At 33.0% G+C, this 17,284-nt stretch overlaps 1 long non-coding RNA gene across 1 annotated transcript; it reads right to left on the reverse strand.

Moving 5' to 3' along the window:
- Window positions 1-1,090: 1,090 nt before the first annotated feature.
- On the reverse strand, window positions 1,091-10,600 carry LOC125051130. The gene is made up of 2 exons (XR_007117247.1): window positions 9,983-10,600; window positions 1,091-3,581 (listed from the first exon to the last, which is right to left on the reverse strand). It is a non-coding gene; the product is annotated as an uncharacterized LOC125051130 (long non-coding RNA).
- Between the last annotated feature and the right edge of the window lie 6,684 nt (window positions 10,601-17,284).

Here is a 17,284-nt window from a genome sequence, read left to right on the forward strand (position 1 = left end):
CGTGCGCAAATGCTATTTTGGTCTAGGCTGGTTATCAGACTCAACTCCGATCTGGCTGAAGTAGGTTACACGCGCTGACCTGACGTCATCAGGCGACAGCGGTAGGGTAAAAATTATTTGCGTTTAATGTAGGACAAGAGACATTTATCATTTATTGAGAATTATCAATAATAATTTTATTAATGACGATATAATCATAATTTATTTCAAGTATATCTGATAGTCTAAAGAATATTATGCGATTATGTCGTAGAATTCTTTTAACATAACATCATTTGAAAAAGTGTTTTGTGATAATTTTTGAAGCGCATGAGGGTAAAATTTTTACGGAACATCACGAAGATGTGCGGCGTTTTTGTCGAAGAAAAGGGAGAGACCAATTGAGAGAGTGAGAAGTGCGAATTACCTTATAGAAGTTCTATTTATAAAATTAAAATTTCGTAAAGAGAATTTCATGAAATATTAGTATTTTATGCAAAATAATTTATTGAAATCTCAAATGACGATGTAAATTAAAATGCCACGTGTTTCAAATCAAAGAAATAAATTAAAAATTAAATTTATAGTTTGTATTAATTTTCGACACTTTTAATGACGGTTGAATTCCTAACATATCTTCCTTTTTCCCTCCCTCTAAGTCTCGGAAATCTAAAGTTTTAGATTTCTAAGATATGAACGAGACTTAAAAATTAGTTTGCCGATGAAGTTTCTGACATGTGTACTTCGTATGCTCGCACTTATTTTTCTTAATAGGAAAATAGGTGATCGGCCTTATGTGCCTGACAAACCTTCAACTTTTGGGTCTTACGAATCCCGGTTTCCTTACAATGCTTCACCGTACGAACGAGTATAAAGAAAACCCATTGATGCCCGGTCAATCCACTTCACCAACATGATTCATATTTCTATTAAATGTTGTATAACTTGGTTCTTATCTGTTCATGAGTAATGGTGTACCTAATGCAGAACTCAATCGCTCCAATTTAAGACACAATGCTTATTGTGAGCCTTCATTGATTTCAATACATTTCATTATTTTGGCGAAGGATGATGTGTCCTGATTTCCTTAGCAGTTAAATAAAACAATGCATTAAAAAAGTAAGATTTAATATCTATTTACATATACAGCGTACAAATATTTGGTAAACATTCTTAACAATTAAGTTATCACAAGATAATCGTATCATCTAATCAAATCAAAATATCCATTATTTATATCGGCACTTACGAACAAATATAAAAACAAACAATTAATAAACAAAATGGTCCCTATTTACAAAATGTAGCTGGTAGGATAAAGTTTTCTATATAAACGCCATGTCTAGGATCAATTTCGACAAGTGAGTATAAACGACAATAGAGTCTCTGTAAAGACAAAAGACTATCAACTATTGTGACGTAAATCATATATTTCAATGTCAATTGGCACCGCCAAAATTTATACTACTGCAAACAAACAACAATAATGAATTAAGGCAAATAATGTTATAAAAGCTACAACAGTTTCTTACATTGATTTTACTCCTTTTATCATATAACCCTAAAATTATCCAATGTTTTGTCCTTATTACCTACTCAAGTGACAATTTTCAAATACAACCAAAACATTAATTAAACATAAACAATCGTATACAAAATAAATTAATTTTAATTTGTTTTTTGGCATGGTAAAATAAATATTAAACAATAGTAACATAGACAAGCATTTATTATAATGATAAGATTAGAACTAAGTTGATCGACCATTTGTACATTAAAGAACTGTTTTGTTAAGATGAACTTCCCGTAGAAGAACCCAACGAATCACATATGTATTTTAACGATAGTAAGAATTAGTTAATTTTAGTTTTTTAAATCAAAATAATATTAAACGCTTTCGATTTATTAGCATTTTATAAACATCGTGTTAGACTTTAGAGTGACGCACCACGCGATTAAATATAGATATTTGGAGCATTGAACTTGATATCTGCTTCCATACTTGTATTCTAAACTCGTATTTGCAAATATCTTTTGCTCATTTAATTCCTTTTTACTTTTTAAACGTCCCTTTTCAAGCAGGTTTTATATTGCGTTTGTCGTCCTAAAGACTGCGGCAGTGTTTTATACGTACAGTATTATTATACAAAATATAGTTAATCCTTTATTCAAATTCGATGGATAAATATTAATTTGCACACTTTCCCGACGTTTAAGTGGTAGTGTGTTAAATATGTAATTTAAAATATTATGGAGTAATTAAAAAAAAATATTATTTGCTCTTCAATTAATAAACGCATGTGATATAGTACGTAGCACAAAACCCATTACTAGATTAATGTATTACATTTTTGAAATTTGTTTTTAATTTCCATGACATTATGAATTCAAATTTAATGTACGTGAAATATGAACTATTTAATAGACAGAAAACAACGCATTGTGTCCTGTCAATTATTTTTTTTTCTTCTACACATTATCAATATCTAGCTTATTTTATTGGTAGTAACCCTGTATGGAAATTCTATGCGTTCAGCTGTCAGAAACATCGTATACTTAATAAAACGTTTATGTCTCTGGTCAGACCACAAGTGAAACATATTAATAATATCCGTCGACCTTCAGGAATGAAGACCTTTGTATTTAATAGCCAATCTCTGTACAAAATATCTAGGAAATCTCCCAATGCCACAAGTTCAACGACCTAGGCTAGATCGTTTCTGCCTATCTAATGATAGTCTGACAATAGAAGTGACGTACTTGTGTTATTCGCAAATTTTTTGTCTAGTTTACAATTAACCGAATAGTGTCGGGTTGGAAACTTGGAAATATAAATAAAGCTAATATATTATAAAGAGTTTAAGTTCTAACAATTAATTATAATTAAAGCAAAGAATAACGAACAAACAAGTTTTAGGCTACAGCTAATTGTTTTAGTTTCATATATGTATAATTACTTGGTATGCTGTGACCCGGCGTCCCATTTTGATGATGTTGGGGCAAGAGCAGATCACCATCTCCAGCTAAAGTTTAGTGAATATAATTTTATTTATGATTTCATACTTCTGTCTGTAGAATATTTGTGTATGTTTATATACTATTTATATCTATTTAATATTGTTTTTGTAATACTTATGTTTACTTAAATTGTCATACATTTTAGATGGAAGATTTTGTAAAATATGTACGATGTGGTAAACTTAAATAAATAAATATACTTATAAGTTCATATGAGTCGTGTGTATTGAATATATAAAACGCAATTTAGTGTTGTGTGAAACTACTGTACGTTAGTGTTGAATCTAGTATTTCGCGGATTGAAATTCTGATAATTATATACATAGATAGGATGATATAAAATTTAATAAATTCACAAGAGCAGTCATTAAATAATAAATTAATTAATAGTCTATTGTATCCGAAATTGTAATTTGTTCAGGACATACTCATGTAATGCAACTATAACCACTAAGCCTTCGATATATTACCAATAAATGTTCATTAAATTCGAAAGACGACAATTCTTGTGGGCGTGGACAATCAGCAGCGAATAATGGAGGCGACATTTTGTGCAGCAGCCGTGTAACGATGATTAATGGTGCCTGGAACAGAGACATGGTTGGATAAAGAACATGACGGCCTAATTGAGATATCTTATTTATACACCATGTTATTTAAAATTTGTTTGTAAGGTCGCACCCAAGTTTTGCACCCACAAAAAAAGAAAAAAAAAGATACACTATTATTTCTACACTTTAAAAAAGATCCAAAAAAATTTACACCATGTATCAGGCACAGAAGGGGTCAGGAATAAAAAATTATATGAAATGAGGCCAAGACCAAAAGTTATTGCGTCACTGTATTTTTTTTGTTAGTCAAAATGGCGTTATTAAACATTTTAAGATTGAATACTTTTGTTTTTAAACCAGGACTATTTGACTTTGCAATGACAAATTAAAATCAAGGATAAAAGTATTATATTAATAAAACATATGTATGTTTTCCCTAAAAAAATTTTTTTCTCTAAATAACGTCCAAATTAAATTGTTTTGTCCTATATAACAAAATATTTAAAAACCAAAGTGTTTAGGGGATATGAGTGTTTATATAAACACGAGTCAGTGTATCCACATAAAACTCGGTTCGCACTTCCAGTGTCGAGTCGTTGAACTTATCACTGTGCAAAATTGGCGAGCGAACCGTCGCGCGCGCTTCCCCACCACGAGGCGCGAACAAACGCTTCTACGCAATGCACTTTATACTTTACTCTTCAAACACCAAGCCTGAAACATTTATTACATACAAAGTGAGCAATGTAAATCGATTCGAGTATGTATCGTTAGCATGCCGGTTTATATTGTAGTCTTTTATAGTTGGGCTGTCTCGGACACAAGGTCGCTTCGTCCGACGCCCGCTAATATAAATAGCATTTATCTACAATAATATAAAGGGAATAAATGTTTGTTTGTAATACAACTTAAAATGTACTATTTTATTATACAATTGCAGCATTAACACAGGCTTTTTACATAGAATACGAAACCGCTGATGATGAAAGTATATCAGTTGATTTACCAAAGACTTTCGGAAAATTTAGGGACGTAGGGAATTCAAGATCATTCAATAAATTCATATTTTTAATTTCTTATGTATATATAATGAACTAAAAAGAAATAAAAAGGCATTTTTATTTATTTATTTTTTTGGTATGAACATTTTTCTCACAGATAATATGATATTTAATATACGAATACAGCTATAAATTGTGTGCTAATAAAAACTTGTTTCAATTATTTTTTATAGATTTTAATCTTTCGAAAACAAAAGCTTTTTCTATTTAAGCTTCTCTATCAAGATCGTATCTACATAGTAACGTGTAATTTGATAAAAAATCTGGTATAATTTTGTCACGGCCATGAATATCAACCCAATCATCGATGAGCAAAAAGTTTAAATATTAATCAAAAATTGTTTTTTTAAACTTTGGTTCAATTTGTACAGCGTAGCAACAGCTATGGCGCCCGATCCTTGAATTCCCGCTGAAGTCCTTTAATGGCGAAATAATAAAGATTTTTAATAAACATTTTATGAAATAGAACTCCTTTAAAAAGTCTTTGGTTGGTTCAGCAAAAGTCTTGTCTTAAAAAATATAAGAAATCACATTGTGTGCATTCGGAAAACTTATTCCAATTCGGCTGGTAAAATTGAGATACATAACATTTAAAAACAAAAGTCATGATAATACAAGTTGACTTACCACTTTGTTCAAAACGTCTTCAAAAACATACCTATATTCAAATTAAGACAAAACGTGTAACGAAATATCGATAAATACACAGTTACATCAAAAGAGGAAAGCTACAAGATGGATAATTATTATGATAATTATATTATTAGTATTGGATATTATGACAGTCAGTCAGTTTCATACATGTTGACATACGTATATATATAATTTATAACTTATATACTAATATATTATGAATAAGTTTAATTGTTAATTTTTACGGGAATGTAAATTGTAATAAAGTTTATATTTTCTTTAGTAGGTCTACGTACAGTATCGTCAACTAAGACGCAAATATAAGAAAATTTGATAAATTTCTAAGTAATGTACATATGATAAGCATTATTAATAGGGATTGCAATCCGGAAAAACGGATCCGGTAATCCGGCGGATCCGGCAACATTTAATGGTTACCGGATCCGGTACCAATATACCGTATCCGAAGACCGGATCCGGTGCTAGCGGTTATGGGAAAATGTGGCCTTTTCGGCCGCAGGCTATATTTGCAGCTCTATTAGAAGTCGTTTAGCTGATGACACAATTAACAATATTTGTTTTCTACGATCTTATTTTCAAAATCAATATTGATTTTCTTTTAATACTTATATTTTTTTACAATTATTACTTAAAATAATTATTTATCGTAAGTTGATTAAACTAAAGAGTTCTAAACTCATTATTGTGATAATTTTTGCCATTCATTCGTTCGACAGATTCATCAAATCATGATGGTATCTATCATAATCATAAATACCTATAAGACTTGTTTGTTAGCATTCTCAAATACTTTAATAATGATTTTGATCTCATTTCAGTTAATTACGTAAGGTTAATTGTATCTATTAGATATTATAGTTACTTGATAATTAATATTGTTACTTATAAATTGATCTATCTGTGAAAGTGAAATCTAGATAGACTGAGCTACTCGTTACGTAGTAAAATTATTACTAGTTACGTACACTACTAAATTTTAATTGTTTTCTTGTTGTCTATTTGTCTTAACTTTGGTTAGGAAATAAAGTCGATTTTATATATTTGTGATTTATTTTTTATAAACTACCTACATAAGTGCAGTGACACTTGATTAACTCACTTATTTTGTACTACAAAGCGAAAATCATCTTGATTTAATCAATCGGTCGGATCCGGTCGGATCCGGCCGGATTGATGGGAATCCGGTCGTATCCGGCCGGACTGAAAATGACGCCGGATTGCAATCCCTAATTATTAAATACATTTTAAGCATTGCAGTAGCGTACGCACTCGCGCTCATGGCATCTTGTAATAAATAATTTTCCCGCCCTATTTTCCTAAGCAATTTTCCTTTGTGGAATAATAAGGAGTCCAGACGTCTCGGTCGGGCAAGGTCGAGGGTGAATGGACCGACGACCTGATCCGCTTTTCAGGTAGATATGTCGTTTTATTGGCCTTCGTGGGTTTTACTTTTGTTTTATAATTTACGTAGTGTTAAAATTTGTATTCATATAACACAACTTGTTTGTAAATGACTGGACCGACTGGCTTTTGATGAATATACAAGGACTAATGAAATTACAGTAGTATAGCCGTAGAAAAAGGGGTGATATTCAGAAAAGTTAGCGCTAAGTACGTTATTGGCTCTCATACGTTAAAATGATTTTGATATACGGGAGACATAATTCGTCCTAAATTTAGTTCCAGAAATTCACCCTTAGTATGCGATAAACGTGCGAGATTATGACTGGCTTCATCAGTTATGATGTTACCTCTTCGATTAACGCCAGTAGTTAACTAAAAGTTAAATCGTTGAATCTTCGTAAAGCAGCTTAAAGCACTCGATGGCGTTGATATCCGTTACAGTTGTTTTACTTTAAAAACAATGATTAAAACAAGTTTAAAATAGAAACAAGGTTTTTAATAAAAACGTGCCTTGTAAAAGAAATCAGAATCTAGACAATCCATACATACCATGTACAATTCTGTTTAAGGATGGTTATTTTGTACTTTATTCATTATAATGTTTTCAAGTTACTTTCCTGCTGTGATTGACACATATCAATATCCCAAGAACCATTAAAACTCTTCAATAAATATGTATAACTTTTACATAACTAAATTAGATTAAATATAAATAAAATTAAGTTATTTAAATTATGTATTTGGTTCGTTGGATTGTTTGAATTAACTATTTTGCATGCTAGGAATATTTAATTTATTTTAATTGGTAAATATAAAATTATTGATGTCACAATAGTCGTTTTAGTAACTGGTACAATTGATGGCGTCTTTGTCAATATTGATATTGAGTTATTATAACCTTGCTTTACTTATTCCATATAGTTTTATCCTAAATATTTATTATCATTAAATAGTTACTTCAGATTCTAAATTTAAATACATGTAGCGCGATTCGCGAACTCGTTCCTAAGGGCATTTCGAGGTTATAATCCTCGGCACCCTCGCGAGGGGACCGCCCTATGTCTAGCACCCGACCTTCCTCAAGTCCTTGTGGGAGAGAAGGTCAGACACGCAGACAGGGTGGGCGTCAAATTATCCCCGAATTTATGGCTGTTAAGGCTCTATGTTGTCTATGCTTATTTTGATTGCGAAACTGTTGAAATTACACTCAATAGCATGTTATATAGGTTAATTGTTAGTCTTTCATCTAAAAAATATTTTTTAAATATTAAGAATCTTGAATACACCTCAAAAAAATACACAGAGATAATTTATGTTTTTTCTAACTAAGGTTTTATTTTTTTTATTAGTCACGGCAATTTGTTTTAATAGCTGAATGACGAATTCGACCATAATTACGAATATTGTAAACAGAGCACGCTTATCAATGAGATATAACATTAAAATTATTTTTATTTAATTATATAATTCTTTCTTATAGGTGTGAGATATTGTAGGAACATATTTATTTTATACTTTTAAAGAATTAATCCAAATATTCTGGGATTTACGCAAAACTGGGTGAACAATTAAAATTACTGGTTTACTTATTCTGCCACAAAATGGAGCTGTGTTAAAATCACGCCCGTGCAAATAAGGCGACATTTTATATGCCTAAGGGAGGTTTTGTCGCTATGGTTTGTCTGGCTTCTGGCTTCCCTAAGCATAAAAAACCATAATTAACGTAACTAGTTACGTGTGTAAGTAATTACACGTGATTTTCGAAGTACCGAATAGAAAATTGTGGCACATGTTTATTATTATTAATAAGGTTATGAAGGCACTTAAATTGTCTGCGATTCCAATTTATATTGTCAATGTCAACTCATGGTACATAAATATATTCTGTATAAAATGTTTTAAGTTATAAAATATATAGAATTTTAAATAGTCAAGATTCCTTTGAGAAGCCCTAGTTCGGGAGCGTGTTTAATGCATAGAACCTTTATGCTGTTATACTATTTCATCAAAATCTAACTTTCTGTATCTAAAATATATATGTTTAGTAACATTTTGGTTCAATTATTTACAAAATTTCACATAATGTTCAATAAAAGCTTTTATACGCAAATATATTATTTATGGTCAGTATTCCTATACAAATAACATGGACAAGTTATGAAATAAACAAACTTTTGTATAATAATTGTTCAAAGTAAATAAGTGGATAGTTGATTATAAATAATTGAATACTGAGAACAAAGAGGTTAATGGACAATTAAATATTTCTCATTTAATAGATTTTTTGGGCATGTTTTCTCATAAGAAGCTCAATTTAAATTATTCGTATGAGATAATTAATTAATTTTATTGCATAGCAACAAAAGTTGTTTGCCAAGTCGAAAGAAGTGAATATGAGTTGACTTTCGGCTATCTCAAATATCCTTTGAATTGTTAAATGTCAAATTAATTTTCCCTCATGGTTGCTATTAAAATCTTACACTGACATTATTATTGCGGTTTTTTATGTAATCGTGACGACGCAGAACATATACTTTTTCGGTAATTATGGTTATCAATATTTTTCTATCAAAAATAAACTATCAAATAATTTCAAATGTTTCTCTGAAAATTGCCTACTATCTGTTCGGTTTTCTTGTGAGCTACTTTTTGTTTGGGCTTCTAAGAAATATTATTCACGATCGAAACTTCTCGGTATGGCGGCGACAGCCCACAAGTAGAAATCAAAATAACAAAGGTCTAGACCGTTCACCCAATGACTCAGATTGACTCAGTATTGCGAAAATTATTATTAGTTATCTAGCTGCTAAATCACTGAACATACCGGCAAAAGTAGTTAATCTTGAAACTTTGAATTATGTTTAAAATACTTGCAAATATTGTTGTACGTTTCGGCTAGTTATTTCAATTTAAGTTGAAATCTAACCCAATGAATCTTTTTGTCAGTTCAACAATTAGACACATTCCAGTGAGTCACCCGAGGCTTTTACTTTTGTTTCTTTGCTAACAGTTTATTATCTTTTTTAAGATAATATAGTAATGTAATTTACCTACGTAAAATAATTAAAAACAGAAACAAGCAAGAAATCATGATTAGCGACACCATTCAATTCAAGTTAAAGATGTATTTATCGACGACGTCGTCCGAAACTTGCAGACTTAGCATTTAATTGTATTTCTGCAGATCAATTTACTTTGAGTTTAAATTACAACTATTTAATCAATAAATACATCCACATCGGTCTTTGACACATTGAAAGATAAGAAAAATAATTTGCTATATGTACATTTTCTAAACTAGAATGATTTTGTCACCTTCCATTTCACTTTTTAAGGCCTTGAAGCTGTCTGAAAATTAATCACATCGCGCACACGACGACATGCCCATAAGAATCATACAGGAAAACGGCGTCGGGCGGCGGTCGCCGACGAAATATGCCAAAACCAGTTTAGGCTGCCTTTGTCTGTTCTAGATGGGGAGTTCGACGACCAATGCAAATGTGATCTGGACATCTCGGCAAAAATTAGCAGGGTGCGGCTAGGAGGGGGTGCGGGTCATCAACCGGCGATAAGGTGACTCACCACACCTCCGCGAGCTCACCTCGACCTGCCACGCGCCGGCCACGTGCTCTGAAGAAAACCGCCAACACGGTAAGTGTACTCCAACAAGCGCCTGGAACTATTATCACCAGAGCACCTGATGAAGTACAATGGGCGTGCGGCGGCCTCGGTGCTGCTGCGTGTCCAGGAGATGCGGAGAGAAGCGCGGACGCCGCGCGCTACTTCAGGTACCTGACTCGTGAGGACAGCCCCGGCGCCGGAGTAGCGCGCGGCGTCAACGCTCGTGTCTAAATATAGCGCGGCGCGCCGGAGGGCCGTGCACCTCCGACGGAGTGCGGGACTCGACTGCACCTCGGAGCCGAGTGAGCGTCCCCCGCGCGTCGCCAGACGTCAGCTGACCGCTGCACCGGCCCTGACATTGGCGCGCCCGCACCGCCTCCGCGCCGACACGCCGCGCCGCCCGTAGGTCACCGACCCCGCCCGCGGAAGCCCAATCGCGAATCTGTCGCCGCCCGCCGCACCAGCACCGCACTCGCGTCGCTGACAGCCCTCCACTGTGGATGAGTTAATATTATAGGTGATACTGAGTTAAGCGGCACAATAGCTTGTTTGATTTCGATTCCCGCTAATCTTTTAGGAACACTAGACTATACCGGTCCCTCCTCTATATACCTTACTTCATATCAATGTGAGAAATCAACTATAACAATTAAGCAAGTTTTAAAAGTTTACCAAGGATGAATGGTCAATAGCTCGCTATATCTACGATCTAGAGTATTATCATAATTTGCACGTTGTCTGCCTACAAACCAAACGCGCATTAAAATTCTAATAATATGTACAATGTTCTCTCTAGCATGTGGCGAGAGCGACGCACTTAAATATGAATAAATTAACAGGTTCCCGGTTCTCCATATTATAGAAAAAATAAATAGTTCTAAGGTTTTAAGGGATATTTTATATGGTTCTTGAATAATTAAATTTAGTTAAGTATAGTAACATAGAAAATGGTCTACCGACTTGCTTTTTATTTTGACATCATGTTGCTGTTTGAAATTCAGTAATCTAATGAACCACAACCCCGGCAACCATAATTGTGCCCAGTTGGTGATCAGGATTTGCACCAATTCCACCTTAACTCGTAACAAAGAACTCGGTTTCATATTTTGTCAAACTAGTGATTCACTCTTATAAATCAACACTTCCGAGTGTATTTCCTTATTAACGTGTTTGCCTTATTATTAGCATTTAAAGGAAAATTTAGGAAATTAGTAATCAATGCATTGACTGCCTTTGTTGTGTTACTATTTTAAGAAATACATCTGCATTTGCAGAACTGCATCATCATCTGGTTAGAACATTTGCATTATGTCCTCAGCATCATCAAGACATTGTTTGGGTTTTTGCATCTACGTCGCCGTTTGATGTTAAGTTCCTTTAAATTTCGATATATAAAGGCAAGTAGGCAAAAAATATTTTATAAATTGAGAGCAGTGTTGGCCTCAGCGTGCGACTCTCATACCTGAGGTCGTAAGTTTGATCCCCGGCTGTGCACCAATGGACTTTCAAGGAAACCGAGATGTCTTAGACCCAAAAAGTCGACGGTGGTCAGCCTCCAGTGCCAACTTGCCTATTAGATTTAAAAATGATCATGAAACAGATTCAGTAATCTGAGGCCATGACCTAAAAGAGGTTGTAGCGCCACTGATTTAATTTTTATTTATTTTATTTAGATCATTAAAACTAATAACTAAATAATATTATAATTAACTCTACTATACCCGATGTCTAATTGGTAGTTCAGAGATATAAGAGAATGTGCAATGTTTATAATTTAATAGTCTATATGTTGTATGATTAACTCCATACTCTTATTATGTGAAGGTTACTTTTCTGGTTTTGAGTCTTGTTAAAGCCATATTGCAATAACAATTTACAATGACAGTAGTATATTTCTTATCAATGTTACTAAACATCATCAAACATATTAATATTATCAAGTCACGTTTATTTTTAATAATTTAATCTTATATATTTTTAATCTTGTTTACTGATTAAAAATATATAAACACATATACAAGATACACATACAATATAACTACATATATAATGTAATACGATATAAGCTTAAGACGAAATTGGAAAAATTTCGCTTGTGTTTAGAATTTATATATATTCGAATGAATTTTAAGATTGATGAAAAATTTATTTCTCAGCACCTGTAATAATTCACATACTTTTCAAATTGATCATTTGTCAAGGATTTAAAAGTAGGAAAATCAAGCATATAAAAAGTTTCTATGTCAGTATTTTTCAGGTTGGTTTCGTTTTGTAGCAGCTGTGAGCATAATTAGTGGATTGTTATATATATTTCAAAGACTAATTTCATCAGAAAAAAGAACGTTTAGTTATCAAGATTTCTTCGAGACTTCGAGATTTCATCGAAAGTGTAGCTTATCTTCTTAAAAATGTAAGTAATTACATGAATTTATATCATACACATAAATAATAAAAATAATATTATTGTATTTACTATTTATACTACAATATTGAATATAGATGTTAAGTTTAAATTTCATACAACATAACCATTTTATTTGTTATTCTACTACCAACATATTACTTTTCTTTTATTTAAAAGTCACAGACAAAGGACTCTTTAAGGCAAAGAGAGCAAACCAATATCTCGAGTCTCCACGGTCGTTGGGTATTGCCTCTGCGCGATCTATTTACGTCAGTGAATCACCAATGGAGATTGTTCGCTTAATTGATCATCGAACAGATTGCTGACTTTGAACTGTAGTCTGGGATTGGCAAAATCTTAGCCTTTCTAAGTTAAGCCTTCTTTTAAAGTACATTAGCAGTTCGACCCTAACATATCTTGCATCCACACACACAAACACACACACGTGCGTGCCCGCGACTTCGAAATTGCGCTGCTTCGAAATTGTATGATAGAGAAGCACTACTGATACTTAGGTTTCTGAAAATAACATTTCTAAGTAATTTTTGAAGTATGGGAACTAATTAAAATAATCCTAACGAATTGTATTTATAAATTAATGACACTAAAACTTGCGGTGACGTTTTATGTTTTTCAAGAGTTCCGAAGCAGTTCTATACTGTACTTAATATTTGATTTAATAATGAAATAGTTATTCTGTGTGTTGTTGATAGACATATTGAATGATTAATTAAAAACACTCACAAGTTGCTGATTTCAGGCAGTCTTAGCTACTTGCCTGTTGAGAAAATGGTCAGTGTATAAGGCAGAGAAATAAATTTGCCACAAACAACAGTTTTTTTTATATATTCAACCCTAATACCGGAAATGAAATGGTTGAATATTATTTATTACAAAAACTGTAATTTCCCCGTTGCAACTACTTTTTACATTTAAATTGATTTTGCAATGCTTCGTTGGCTTTTGGTATTAACTTTTTTAACTGATATACACAAGAAATATTCTTTATGTATTAGCATCACAATCATGTATCTGTAGATAGATAGATTTGTTGTGTTAAGGGCAAAATTTCTTAAACGAGTTTTATCTATACATTCTGTTAGACTTTTAAAATCTTTAATTTAAAATTAATGTAAAAGCTATAAGAAGCATAATTGAAAAGAAATGATGTTCTAGAAAAAGAAAGCACATACTTAAATAATTACCACAAAAATTTGGGTTAATTCCCATTTTCACTCACGACACAAAAAACCATCACCACTTTATCACTATACACAAAAACCACCTTTAAACCACCGTTAAAGAAGTCTGTTCAAACATCCCACCAATCGAATGGACGATCACAGTCGAAATAAACGAATAATGTGAAGCCAACGTTACTTATACTGTCTAATGTCACCTAGGGCCTAGTGCAACAACCGCCCTTACACTCAACCTTCGTCCTGTGAGGTCGCCAATCCGCCCTTGAGAGCCATTGTCTCCGCCCAACCTCACGACCTCAGTTTTATTAACCCGAACTTATTTTTATCCATTTGTTTAGACTAGCATTTATCTTAAGAATTTATTGTTCTTTAACTTAGAAGTTGCTCTTATATTATAGAATTGTATTTTTTCTAGATTTCAAGCTGATTAGGGTAATCTCTATTACTCGAATGTCAAGGGAAATGCAAAAAAAATTGAGTTAACGAGTTCTCGACATAACAAGAACTTCGAGATACATATGATTTAACTGATGAAATTTCGACTTACTGAGGCGCGATTTTTAAGTGTATCTTTCGTTTTGTAGAGTCGAATTTGAGTAACAATTCAACTTAAGGTTTGTAGTATGGAATAGAAAAAATAAAAGGCTTTCCTTCTAGTTCTACACTTTAAGCATAGGTTTTCCCATTTGTTCCGCTGTTGTCATATTGTACGTAAATTTAACAAAGTATCTTCTTAATTTTCATTTCGATTTTTACTTAGAACATTGGGCAGACGGTCAGAAGGCTCATTCTGTTGTTAAGTGATACCGCCCACCTGAACACTCACACTGCCAGAAGGCTCGCGAGTACGTTTCCAGTCTTACAGATGAATCGTAACCCCAAAACTTCTTTGGATCGTATGGATCCACATAAATGTTTTTATTTCTGTACACTACCAATATAGTCTTGCCATAAATATCTATTGAAACAATTTTTTATTATTGCAAATTACATTTATTACTTTTATAGTATGTTAGTTTAATACAATATAAAACAATTTAAAATATAAAAAGCTTATTCGAAGTGTTCTCCATTGGTAATAAAGTCCTTTAAACGTTGAGGCCAGTTATCAATAGAAGCACGCACTCTTTCCATGGGAAAATTGAATAACATTTTGTATCGCTTATCGGTCACAGTATGTCGACCTCGGCATTGCGATTACGAGTCATTACGTTAAAGTAACATGACGTCAGCTTTGGCCTTGACGAGCCCATTCTGCTGAAAATTTGGACACGTGGAAGACAATATCAAGCGCCCCCTTCTATCAGCATCCGCATCATTCTCTATCAGCGGATAACTTGTACTGTAACGCCATCTATGGTGATATATTACAAACCTGTGTAAAGATGATCCTGTATAATACTTGCAGTTCTTCGAATATGATTCAAACTAAATTGGAACATCACATAATGGCCAACAATTGGAGTTGCGTTAAATTGTAATGTATTACAGCAAGTATTTTCAACAAAAATTTATATTCCAAAAGTTTAAAATTAGAGTGTTTTTTTTAAATACTAAAAATAATTATTTATTTATTACAAGAATATGGTACAAAAATGTTAGGGTGGTACAATCGTAAATTGTTCGCATATTCTGCCACACACAATGGCGCGCAAATTTGTCTTAAGGAATTTTACATTTTATATTATTAGTCAAAGTCAATTCTTATATTATCTGTATCGTACATATCATACATTTATTAAATTTATATCAATTACAGTGTCTCACGCAAAAGATCATTTTTGAATAGTACATTTTTTCCAAAAGTAATACACTATGTCGCTTTTTAAAGACTCTAGTCGGAAGATCTTTTAAATCTTTTGGTAATTTATTGTAGACTTTAATTGCCATACAAAAGGTGTTTTTCCGAAACAGTTCCAGATTGATTTTTGGCACAGCCAATTTCTCCCCATGTCTACTTCTTACTTCGACATCTACATTCGACTTAAAAATATGTATGTTTCTGTGTACGAATAGGGATATTTCTAAAATATACAAAATAGATGGAAGAGATAAAATTTTGAGCTTCTTAAATAAAGGTACGCAACTATCAAGACAGTTTGCTCCACAAATTGCTCTAATACATTTCTTTTGAGCCTTAAATACCCTATTTACTTTAAATTATCAGAACCGCATTTACCATGAATACGGATGGTTATCCGTATCACCTCGACGTTCGTCGTTCCACAACTGAGCGTTTTTTAAGGTAGTGTTTACCGCGCTCTACTACTGTGGAACCAGCTGCCAACTGAAGTATTTCCGAACTAATTCGACTTAGACTCTTCAAGAAAAGAGCGTACCAAATCTTAAAAGGCCGGCATCGCAGTTGCGAGCCTTCTGGCAACGTAAGTGACCTTGGGCGGTGGTATCACTTTTTTTGTATGTATCAGGAGGCAAACGGGCTAGAGGCTCACCTGATTTCTCCCATGATTTATAAAAAGGAATACCAAAGCCATTTTGTTGAAACTGTATTATGGCATTCAATCACTTTTTACTGATGGTCTCAAGATTAAATCTATTTAAGTTTAAGAAAATATCAATTTAACATGCGTGCTAGGACCGGTTTTTTCGCAAGAATTCTGCCATAGGTTGTATAGGTATATGCAATACGATTTGTATTATGTCCCATTAAATTTGTGGTATACGTATTTGCGATATTTGTTTTAAAATAAGTGTTGTTTGAGGATTTGCTATTTTAAAAGAGTACCGAGTTTTTTACGCCGGCTCTTTCTCTCGGTCTACACCCTCTGTCTTCTTTGCCGATGACTAGGCCTAAGGATGCCTACAGATTCAAATTTAATGACGTGGAATAAGTGATACCTGTATCTTTTGTTCCATAATAAATGTCTTGTTATTATTATTATTATTACTGACATCTTTTAATAAAGTGAGTCTTCTTACAACCAAACCCTTTTTTTTTCAGATATATATAATCGCGAATTCAGTTTAAGTTACTTTATGACCTTACTAAAAGGCCGGCATCGCATTTGCGAGCCTTCTGGATGAGTGAGTGTTCATGGGCAGCGGTATCAATTAAGGTCAGGTGAGCCTCCAGGCCGTTGCTGAAAAAAGCTTTATTAGTCCTTTTCAGCAGTCGTGAGCGAAGGGTCCGAAAAATACAGTAAAGTACTTGTTCAGATTTAATTTTGAACATCAACCAACTTCTGACATGGCTCTCGTGTGTTCTTAACAGCTGAAGAGTAATTTTAAATATATATTATTTGAACATTGAACTACTGCTGACACGGCCCACGTGGTTGTTCTAAATGTTAATAGCTGAAGGTGCAATCCCCCAACAGCTCACTAGAATAATATAATGTAGGTGTGAATAGGTGTAAGAAGTATTTAAGA

This window comes from Pieris napi, chromosome 7 (genome assembly GCF_905475465.1).
Source record: "Pieris napi chromosome 7, ilPieNapi1.2, whole genome shotgun sequence".
NCBI classification, from domain to species: domain Eukaryota; kingdom Metazoa; phylum Arthropoda; class Insecta; order Lepidoptera; family Pieridae; genus Pieris; species Pieris napi.